Below are 12104 nucleotides of genomic sequence, written 5' to 3'. Positions count from 1 at the left end.
TGAAGAAGGCCAGGGAAAATAAGATAGGGAGTTGAGAAGGCAGAGAGACTGATGATGGAATATTCTGCTCAAGGAACTGAAAGAAATTAAGTGTAGTTGGATCACAGAGTTCAGTGAGAGAAGTTAGACATACCAAGGTGAAAGGTAGGAAAAAAACAGGTTGTAGAGGGTTTTATATGCCAGAGAATTTTGTATTTCATCCCAGAGGTGGGAGGGAACCAATGTACTTCATTTAACATGAACATGACATGGTCAGACCTACAATTTAGAATAATCAAATTGGCAACTGAGTAAAGGATGGATTGGAATACAGACCAGTTAGAAAGCAATTGCAATAGTCCAGGTGAAAGGTAATAGAGTTCAGAACTTGGCTGATGACTGTATGAATGGAGAAGAAGGAAGCATATGCATCAGATGTTGTAGAGAAAAAAATTTCAATATTTAGCAATGAATTAGATATGTGGAACAAATGAGAATGAAGAGTAAGGATGATATGAAGGTTGTTATCCTGGATATCTAGGAAGGTGGTGGGGGCTATCACAGTGACAGGAAAGTAGATATGGAGCATATTACATGGGGGCTGGGGTGGAATTGGAGATAATATTTTCTGGTTCAAACATGTTGAGTTTGAAATGCCTATGGCACATCCAATATGAGATGTTAAAGAAGAAATTGTAGATGTGTGAATGTAGCTCAGTAGAGAGATTTGGGATATAAATCCAGGAGTTGTCTGTATAGAAGTGGTCATTGAACGATAGATGCTGATACAATCACTAAGCAAGAGGATATATTATGTGAAAGACAAGAGGATTAGCTCAGATATTTAAAGGGCAAGACATGAATAAAGAACCAGAACAGGATACTGAGAAGGAACAGGGGTCCATACAGGAAGAGAATAAGGATAAAAAAAAAATGTAACAAAAACCTGGCCATGGTGAATGACAGTGCCAAATACTACAAAGAAGTCAAGAAAGATCAGGATTTATAAAAGGTTACTAGATTTGGAAATCTAGAAATCATTTGTCCCTTTAAAAAAGGGAGTTTTAGTTGAAAGATGAGTTAGATCACACAAAGTTTAGAATCAATTAAGAGGAGAGAGCAACTATACATGGTTTTCTCACAGAAGTCAGCTACAAAAGGGAGGAGAAATATGGGATGATGGCTACTGGGGCTTCCACTTCCACTTCTCCAGTGAACTCAAACATAACTCTCTGATACCCTCAGAGCAGCCTTTTGAGGTGTACACTCAAATTGTTCTCCCTTTTTATTTTATTCTATTTTTATAGCAGAGCACATATACACAAAAAGATTATGTGTAAAGTTATGAATCTATATTTCATACTATTTCTTTTAAAAATACGTAATAAATTCAAAACATTATTTTCAAAGCTGTCTTGTGTGTCTGTTCTTCCTTGTGAACTTCTATTAGTATATTTAAAAAAACATTAGTACATTTCAAATTGTATTACTTTTTTATTTGCTTATTTACTTTTAGTTTACAGCATTCCATTCCACAGTCCATTGAGTTTCAAATTTTTCTCCCCTCCTGCTCCCCCCAAAAATTACATTTCAATGGCCCAGTTTCTGGATGCACTTTTTTAATATGATAACTCTGGATTTTAGTTATGACATTCTTATGACTTTTCATTTTACGGCTCCTTTCAGGAGGAGATCAGTGGATTTTTTTCTCTCTGTACCTATGACTCTAATAAACCTGGGCAGTTTTCATTTATAATTTATTGAAATATAGTATAAATACTTTTGTATCATGATTTCTAGGGAGTTTGATTCTTAAATTCTCTCTACTTGATCTTTTCCCAGGACAGTTGTTGTTTTTAATATCATAATATTTAGATATTTTTTTCTATTTTGTCAGATTTTTATTTTAATATTTCTTACTGTCTCATGAAGTAATTGTTGTTTCATCTAGTCTAGTTTTTAGGCAATCTGTTACTTATGTATTGGTTTACCATTCCAAGCTATTAATTGTGGTTCTTGTTTTTTCTCCAAGAGTTTTTATTGTGTTTTTATCATGTCCATCATATTTCCTAGGTATCATTGAAATCTTTATTAAAAATTTAATTTTTTAAAGACTTCTGGGAACTTCATTTTCCAAAGTATATCTTTTTTTGGATTTTATAATGGTTTATAAGAACCCCAAATTTCATCACCATCTGATCAAATTTAAGGAAATGATCATCTCCATAATTAGTTAGCATGGTCCTCAAACAGTAGACTCAGTCTATTGCTAGGAAAGTGTAGTCAGAAAGTCACTATAGCCCAAGTGCTGCAGAGGTACCTATAAAATGTCAAAAGACCAAAGGCTCTTAATCTGCAGCTTTAATAACCATACTTTAATATAATTGGTTTCTTTGATATGTATGTGTGTATGTGTATACACACATGTACATGCATGTTTACACACACATATATACATGTGCCCATGCTCATATATTCACACATATACACTTATGTATATATGCATGTACATCTCTCCCTCTCTCTCTCTCTGTCATCTATCTTTAAAGCGAGGCATAGGCTTCACCAGACTGCCCAAGGCGTCCATGACATAAAAAAAGGCAAGAACCCCTGACTTAGAGTAAATCTCCAGCAAAGTGAGTTGATTCTCCAAGTAGAGTATATACATCAGAGACAAGAGTTGCATAGGATGAGAAGGTATGGATGGGCTGTTGACTTACAATAACAGAGGGTAGCTCCATATCAATGAATCTACTGAAGTGCTGAAGTTGTTAGTTTGGAGCTGGACTGGATGAAGAACCCCAAAGCTCATTGGGAAGATCCAAGGCAAATGTGGGGAGTCAGGAGCTAACTTCTGAAGAGCAACTAGATCAGAGTGACATCAGCAGAATGGAATCACTAGTGGAGACAGGGGTGTTGGGAAGGAGTTGAATGAAGATGGCTGAAGGTGAGCTGAAAACAGCCTTTTTTTAAAAAAATCCAAGGTCAGAAGAGGTAGACCAAGTCTAAACACTTGTGAAAACAGGAGATAAAAAATAGGTCTAACTATTAGACAGTTGCTTAGTTCAAAGACAGTCTTTTGGCAATTCTTCTACAGGCAATGTGAATCTCTGACTTGACTCTCAGTGGGTTACTGTTTGGTTTTCCCATAACTGCCCAGAGGGATAGAGAAAAAAAGAGGGAGGGGAGAGAGGGAGATAGAGATAGAGGTAGAGGTAGACGGGAGAGGGAGAGGGAAAAGGAGAGGGGGAGAAAGGAAGGGGGAGAGAGAAAGAGAGAGATTTAATGATTTTTGACTCAGCTTTTGTGTATGCTTGTTACAAGACTCCAAAACAAGAGAAGCAAAGGATTTTCTCTAGGAGCACCCAAGACCCATTTGCCTTGGTCTGTAATGGTACAGTATTTCCTAATCAAAGGTCTATAGAAATGATTGTAACTTTAACAGATTAAAGAAGCATGGGTTGGGATGTGGAGAGAGTGGCTAACAGGTTGTTATAGTATTTCATGCATTGACATTAATGAAAAATAATTACTAAGCAAGCTTGGTTGTACTTAGGTTCAATATTAAGTTTTCAATAAATTGCATAATAAAAAGAAGCATTAGTTGAAGAAATGATTTTTCCCTGTGGAATTTGACTTTTTATCAAAGGCTTATTTATGAAGGGGAAAAAAGCCAATATTGTTTATACTCAGTTATCTGGAAGGGAATAATGGGGATGAATAATACAAAATAGGGAGGGCATGATTAAAAAAAAATCATTTATATCAGGACACACTTCGCATGGATCTTCCCCTTTCCCCTTCTTTCAAATGTTAGTTTTGAAACAGGTTTCTCTTCCTAATTCTCTTCCTAAATTAATTTAAGATTATTGTGAATTTCCATTGAGTATACTGGGCAAGTATGTTGGGTTGTAGCAAGAAAAACCTCCCAGGATTAAGAATTCACTTAGGAAACATGTAGAATGCCTAATCCACATGTTGATTGTGTCAGCATTATTAAGATGACATAGCCAGGCCTGTGTTTCTGTATTTTACAAAATGTTAATCAAATGTTAGCCTCTGGATGTTAAAGGGCTCTGTGTTTTCAATAAATGACAAATGGGGCCCGGGGTAGAAAGGTTGACATAGGACACAAAATGATTCCAATTTTCATTAGTTCCTGACTGAAAGCCAAATGTAAAGCAGTGACCCTTTTATAAAATGAAAATCAGAGATAAACACATACACACACACCCCACTGTGCTTACTCTCTAGGGACCATTTGCTATCTTCCACAGGGAGCACACATGAAATGAGGACAATATGGGACCTTTATATTCACATCATTGCTCTGCTTTTATCCACATAAAGGGATATAAAAGTCACAAAATTATTCACAGCTCAGTGCTTTTACAACTCCCATCTAGCACTCACTTAAAACCATCAGCTCCCTCTTAATTTAATTAATCTGAGATAGACCACATGATCTTGGTTGTTTAAATTCTATTTGTCATATTTTGTTTTAAGTATTTTTTTTTTTTGCAAAAAGATGCCATTTATATGATTCCTTTTGTATCTCAATGGCATTGTTTTTCTTTACCTCATTCCCCTCCTCTTTAATTTTTTTTTAATGGCAAACACTAAGCTTTAAAGGAGTCAATAACTCTATTTAGATGACTCTTTCCCTTCAGATGACCTTCAGGCAGAAATTACAGTAGCTACAATGGGTAACTTTAGCAGCATTCAGCAAAGTAGGAGAAGGGTAAAAGCTCTTCCTCTCCTAGGTTTGGCATTCATCATGGAAAGGTAGACTTTTAAAAAAGGGAAGAAATGAAGGGCAGATTCCAATGACATGAATCCTATAAATTGGAAGCTCTTGTCACAGTGTCAACTCAGCAGTTCATAATCACAGTGCATAGCATGACATTACTCATTTTCAGTCATGGAAAGCTTAGAACAATGCTTTGTGTATGGTGGGAGCTTAATTAATATATATGGAATATAACTGAATGAATGTTTATTGACTTTAAGTAACATGGTATAATAGGAGAAGCACTCAATATGGGTTGAGATGATTTAGATTCAAATCCTAATTCTTCCACTTACTACTTTGCATGACCTTACTCAATAAACTAACCTCTTTTTGCCGCATCATTAAATGAGAGAATTATACTAGATGATTTTAGACATTTACATTTTACTAAAGGGAGGAGGGCATACATGTATCTGGATAAATAAATATGAAGTCTATATGGAGTCATTTCAATAGTAAGGAAAAGCTAATGACTTGTGAGGTGGACATCAGCAAAGGCTTCCGATAGAAGAATGCATATGAGCCATGTTTGGAAAAAAAAAAAAAAAACTAGGAAATTTAAGAGATATAAAAGAGGGAGTGATGCCCTGCAATGGGAGACCATGGGTACAAATAAATAGAGGAGGGAAATGAAATGTCAATGGTGAGGCAAAGCTTACAACCTAGGTTGACTGTAATGGAGATTGAAGGAGAGGGAACAATATGAAATGAGATTAGAAATGGAAGTAGAGGGAAAATGCCAGATTAAGAAGTTAATTTTCAATAAAAGAGTCAATAGCATGTCACTTAAGATTTTTTGAGCAGTGGAGTGAAATGATGAGACTTTTTCTTCAGAAAGGTTATTTTTACCAACCATATGAATTAATTAGAGAAAGGAGAGACTGAAAACAAAGACTGGTTAGGAAGTTATTGTGGTAGTCCTGGTGAGAGATGAATAAGATCATAAGTGTGGTAGAGGCTATGTAAATGGAGAGAAATAACATGACACAAGTTGGAGAGGAAGTATCTGTAAGATATGTTAACTTGCTAAAAATGAAAAAAAAAAAGATGAAAAGATTTGAAGATGACAACAAGGTTATATATAGACCTGCATAACTAGAAGTTCCCTCGATTGAATTAGGGAAGTTTGAAGGACGGGTGGGTTTTGAAGAAGAAAAAAAAATAATGAGTTCTGTTTCAGATATGTTGTATTGGAGATGTCTATAGTACATACAAGTGAAGATGCCCAATGGGCAAATGTTAAATTAGGATTGAAATTCAAAAGAGAAATTAAAATTGAATATATAGATTTGGGAGTTAACTTCATAAATATATGAAGTGAATCCATGGAAGCTGGTGAAGCCATACTAAACATGTGGGAGAAAGACGATGATCTAGGAAAGGAAAATGAGAAGCAGTTAGAGAAATATCAAGAGACAGCAGTGTCACAGAAATCAAGGGAGAAGGGAATATGCAGGAGAAACGTTTGATTGAGCAGTATCAAAATTTGAAGAGAAGGAAAGCAGAAATGAGCACCTAGAAAAGTTCTTGGAGTTAGCAGTTAAGAAATTATTTGCTGAGCTTAAAGGGAACAGTTTTGGTGAAACATTGGGATTAGAGTTGAATTATGTGGGATTGAGAAGTGAGAGCAGGGTGAAAGAATGAAGGCAATGAATATTCCTTTCTAGGAAGCTGACTATGAAAGGAAGAAGTTACAGGATGATAGCTTGAGGGAATTGACTTGAGGTCAAGTGAAATGTTTTGTTTGTTTTTTTTTTTAATTGGGATGGGCAAGTTGGTGTGTTTGTAGAGGGTGGGAAAGGACTCAATAGATAAGAAAAGATTAAAAATGAGAAGGAAGCTAGACCTGAAAAGAGAAGAGAAGAGAAAGGAATTAAGAAGACAAACCATGACCTTACTCTTGGCAAGGAGAAGGTCCCTATCTTCATCAGAGAGCACAGCAAGAAGAAAATCAGGGATAAGACCTGAAATGGACATGATACTTTAAACGTTTTCTTGGTAAATAGGAAGTGAGAAAGGTTCTCTGATGAGATGAGATAAAGGAGCACTAAAAAATCTCATAGAGAGTGATTGGAGGAGCTATGTGGAAGATTTGATAATGAATCAATGAGATAAGAATAAAGGAATGTTATTTATCAGTGAAAGATTATTAATAATAAAATAAATATGTAGTGATTCTAGTTGGAAAAAGTGTGGTACTTTTTCCAAGAGTATTTGAATGAGTAGAAACAGTAAAGGAGGATGGTAGAGTTAACACACAGTTGGAATATGGTGACTGGTGTTGATAGACAAGGCAGAAAAGAATGTAAGGATGGTTGATAGTGAATGTTTGGACTGTTAGACTGTACAGAAGACTGAAAGAAAGGGAGTCCATAGTAGAGGAATGAATTGAGAGAAGAGGTAGACTGAATACTAAGATCCCATGCAAGGAATTGAGTTGAATTGAGTTGAATCTGATCAGAGCTTTATATTTATTGATGACTTATCTGTTCCAACTGAAAACAAAACCTGACCCTGTAAGCCATTGGTGGTTCAGGGTTTCTAATTGTCCTCTTGGTTACTAGAGATCAGTTTTTTTTTTTTTTAATAAAAGCAGATCCAAAAAAAATTGTTTTTGAAGGTGCCCAGAGATATCACATAGAACATCATCCTTCCTCTGTTGAGATGTCAGGCAGACATTCTTCCTGAGGTGTGGGATTGGAATTAAGGAAAAAAGATTAGGGTTGGACATATAGATCTGGGAATCATATGCATAGAAATTATAATTAAACTTTTAGAAGCTAGAGTTCAGTCAGCATAGAAGAAAAAGAGCACAGGTGTATGTGTGTGTGTGTGTGTGTGTGTGTGTGTGTGTATGTGTGTGTGTGTGTAAATATCTATACAAAATTTAAAATCAATTCCTTTTTGGATCATGCCAGTTTTATATTACCAGTGCCTCTACTCTCCTCCATTTCAAAGATAAGATAGGACTGAATAAGATAAGCCATTTGGAATTGGTTTATGGAATGTTAGATCTAGAAATGATATTAGAGATCACCTGGTCCAAAATCTTCATTTTGCAGATTAGAAAACTGAGGCACAGTAGGATTAAGTGCCCTAATACACAAGAAAATCAAAAGGAAAAAGCATGTGAAGGTGTTTCAGAATTTGTCAGACTGTATCACCTTTTATCACTTTTCTGCAGAAAAGTTAAATAATATGACTAATTTCAGTGTAGAATTAAAGCATTAACTTTTTCATTTAGAGGACTTTACTCCTTTAAGGAGTTCCGGATACATGCAAAAGCAATCTCAAGCACTAAAACATTTTTGGTACTCTGATTTCAAAAACTTTATGGAAGAAAATTATATCCTATATATCAAAGTCTCATCTCTTAATCCTCCATCAGTCCAAGAGCAGGCTTATCTCCAGTTGCAGAAAATAGACCTTTTGGTCTTGATCATCAGGATCTTGTGACAAGATCATTTTGGCAACAATGCTATCATTATAAGGCTCCTTATATGTGCCTTATGCTTATACTGCTTTTATTGCTCAAATGAGGACTACAACTTTCTCTGGAACTCCTCCCCATGATCCTTTACTGCTGTGCCAAGACTTTTGGAATCAATGACCATCAGAGCTTTTCCTGTCTCAGATGTAGTTAGTCTCTTTGTTGCACAGAAAGGAGAATGGGATCATCGATTAGTTGATTTTGTAGCTGAACATACCAAGTTTAAACCAAGTTTATTTTATACTCTTTCAGGTCCTAAGGGCCACCTGAACTTTGTTTCCTGTTATCTGAGTTTGTTATATTGATTTTCGTCTCCTATTCTAATTCCAGCAGACTGTCTACTAGGAAGTCAAGCCTCCTCACATGCCTCCATGAATAGCAGGCAGCATAACTAGGGAATGTCTCCTACTGCTCCTATTCCACAATCTATAAAACCCTTTGTGTTGGCCCAGGTGTAGGGTGGTAGGTACTGAAGAGATCTTAATGGCTTATAACCACCTATAACTCTGAAGCCAGGCTAGTTCCCTATGGAGAAGAAACCCATAAGGAAGGACCCAGGTAGAAAGGGCAGTCTCCTATAATAAGGTTGCTTTAGGGACCTTGTCCCCAAAGTACTTCTTCTTGCTCCCTGATGCTTGCATTTTAGTTAACAGTCTGCAAAGCATTTAATCACTCAATTAGAGGTTACTTAAAATGCAAATAGCCTTGAGAGAAGAAGCTTATTGACTGAAATTCACTGTAAGGTTAGAGTAACTGACTGATACATAGTGACACATATCAGTGCCTTTTTTTTTTTTTTGAGAGTAGATTTTGAGACAAGTAAAAGACCCGACCACCTAAACATAGAGAAAAACTGAATGGGTTCATAAGAGGTAGCTAGGGTCACCAAAAACAAATTTGGTCTATTTTCATGTTTCTCAATGTGACTAGGCTCCTTTCAGGGGAAAGAAAAAGGGTCATTATGGGCTTGGCAGGCCCCTGGATGAAGTCCATCCAAATGAGATAAAATAAAAGGAAGAAATTATATTTACATGGTCTTCTAACTCCAAGTCCAGTGCTCTTTCTAATATATCATGATCTATGAATAGAATAATAAATATGATTCTTCTATTAGAGATGGCTCAAAATGCAAATGTCCCTTGAAAGGAAGGACCATTTGTTAGTTATTTACTATATGCCAGGCACTGTGTTAAGCAAGTCAAATATCTCATTTGACCCTGACAACCCAGTGAGATAGGTGCTATCATTGTCCCCACTTTACAGTTGAGTAAACTGAAACAGTCAAAGGTTAAGTGACTTGCCCAGGGTCACACAGCTAGTAAGCATCTGAAATTTTAACTCAGATCTTCCTAATGTCTGGAATGGAATTTTCTTATGCTGTAAACTCCACCAGAATTTACACGTATGGTTCTCTACTACACAATACACACTTGCTTATAAATTGCCTTTGTTTTATTTTCTGCTTGTTTCATGTATGTGGGTCATATTTTCCCCAAGTATATATTAAACATGGAACAATTTCATTGATGTCATTCATAAACTAGTGTACTTTTCTGCACACTAATATTGAGCACAAGAAGTAGGTTATCAGTATATACTTGATAATTGTGTTGAATTTAATTGAATTAGTTGCATACACTAAACATTTTCTAAAATCTTGTTTTCACTATTAATTCACTAAGAAAACTCTTTCCACAGGCAACATAAAGAGAACCTTCAGTCAAGTCTCTCTCTAAATTATGATGCATCCTGAACCATGAGAGCCGAAACTAATAAGGTTTTCAATCCAATTCAATTCAACAAGCATTTATTGGCTTTATAATAATAGTAACAAGATCAAAGGATTTACTAAGTCCCATCCATATCTGAGAGAGCATAAAAACATAACCTTTACTATTTGTCACTAGTGATTTTCTAATTTTTACATAGCAAACAGGATATTTCTCTCCTGCTTTTTTGGCTATAACTAACCTAGCTCTTAAACAGTGCCGCTTTTTTACTACTGAAGAGGATGTGCAGGTTAAGAACATAGTACTATAGCATATTTATCTGAATTCCCTAAAACTCAGTAAGATTTATTACTGAGCAGTAAAGAAAAAATATATGACAGAAATCTTCATAGATACAGCAGATTGATTAGTAGAGATATGTATACATATATATTTACATATAATATTTACGTTTAATATATACAACTACAAAATCCCTATTACACATACCTATATACATACATGTGTATGCATTATATACACAAATGTACACAGTACATCACACATGTGCACAACTTTACATGCATGCACAATGTAATCTGTTTATATGTTCACTGTGTGTACAGTTCATATGGATATAAAAATGTAAATGTGAATATGTACATATTTATTCATATATGTATGCAATTGGGTATATTCAATATAAATTATATATGTGTGTGTACATGCATATGCATATATACACACATACAGGTGTATGTAGATAGATAGATAGATAGATACATACATACATACATACATACATAGATGATACATAGATAGAAATTTCTGTCCTACACATCCTCTCTACATTGTTCAATGGCTAAATTCCACTGAATAACTATCCTAGACAGCTCATTTAGAACAAGATTTTCCAAATGCCACAGCAATCTGGTATCCACAAAGGGATTTTCTTCTTTTCTGTCATGGGTACTCTGAGTTTCTGGAAATAGAACTACTTGAAAAAAGCAAACACAGCATCACATTCCAGTTTGTACTGGCAAAAACTAAAGCCTGGAAGTAAATCGAGTCACCTGGGTTGTGTGCTATTTGTTGAGCAAGGAAGAGGAGAGTCAGCAAGAAATGCAGTTTTTTAGCCTGGCTTAGGACTGCAGTTCTCTCAGTAGGAGGCAACACTGATCATGTTGAATACTATAAGACAAATTGTTCCCATAAGAAATGATGAATGTGAGGAATTAAGAGAAATATAAAAAGATATATATGAACAGGCACAGAGAGAAGTAAGCAGAACCAGGAAAACAATATACACAAAAACTAATTTGGTCTATTTTATAACTATTTTATTTGGTCTATAAATGAAAATAATTAGAAAACAAATTCAAATTCTGTATAATTGTAATGCCTGTCTTATCCCCAGAAAAGAGACGAGAGAATGTCCCCTCCTTCTTTCATTAGACAGTTGGGAAAAGTCTGGGTGTGGAATGTTTGCTCCATGCAGTCTCTGTGCAGTCAGTCTGTCTTCTGGGCAGATTTGTCAGAGACCTTGGGGTCTGAACAATAAGCAATAATGAACACAATGGCGTTAAGAATTAAGAGGTTCAAAGGAAATCAACCATTTCTAGTGGAGAGAGGGCTGAAGTGACCTTGCAGTGAATGAGATGCCAGTTGTCATTTCACTAAATAGTTTCATGGGCTCATTCGTAGTTTCCCATAAGCTTCTCACAGAAAAGCACTGGGTCTGGAGTCAGGAACACCTCAGTTCAAAAGTAGCCTCAGACACTAACTTTGTGACCCCAGCAACTTGCAACCTCTGTCTGCCTCAGTTTCCTCAACTGTAAAATGGGGATAATAGCACCTACCTGCCAGGGTTGCTGTGAGGATCAAATGAGATAACAATTGTAAAGTACTTAGCACAATGCCTGGCACATAATATAAATATTATGCTTATTTTTATTATTGTCCACCAACTCTCATAATTCCCTAGAAGAAAGTATAACTGTCTTCCTTCTTTTAGCTCTTTATTTTTTAGTTACCCTGAAACTATAATTCTATAGATACAATGTATAGAATACTAGATGCAGAATGCTTCAAAAAGACCTGAATTCAAATCTTGCCTCAGACAGCTGTGTGATCA

The sequence above is a fragment of the Petaurus breviceps genome, unplaced genomic scaffold, assembly GCF_028583685.1.
Source record: "Petaurus breviceps papuanus isolate PSGF00001 unplaced genomic scaffold, PetGlider_PUasm1.0 90743, whole genome shotgun sequence".
Taxonomy (NCBI): Eukaryota; Metazoa; Chordata; class Mammalia; order Diprotodontia; family Petauridae; genus Petaurus; species Petaurus breviceps.
This window is presented reverse-complemented; position numbering follows the sequence as displayed.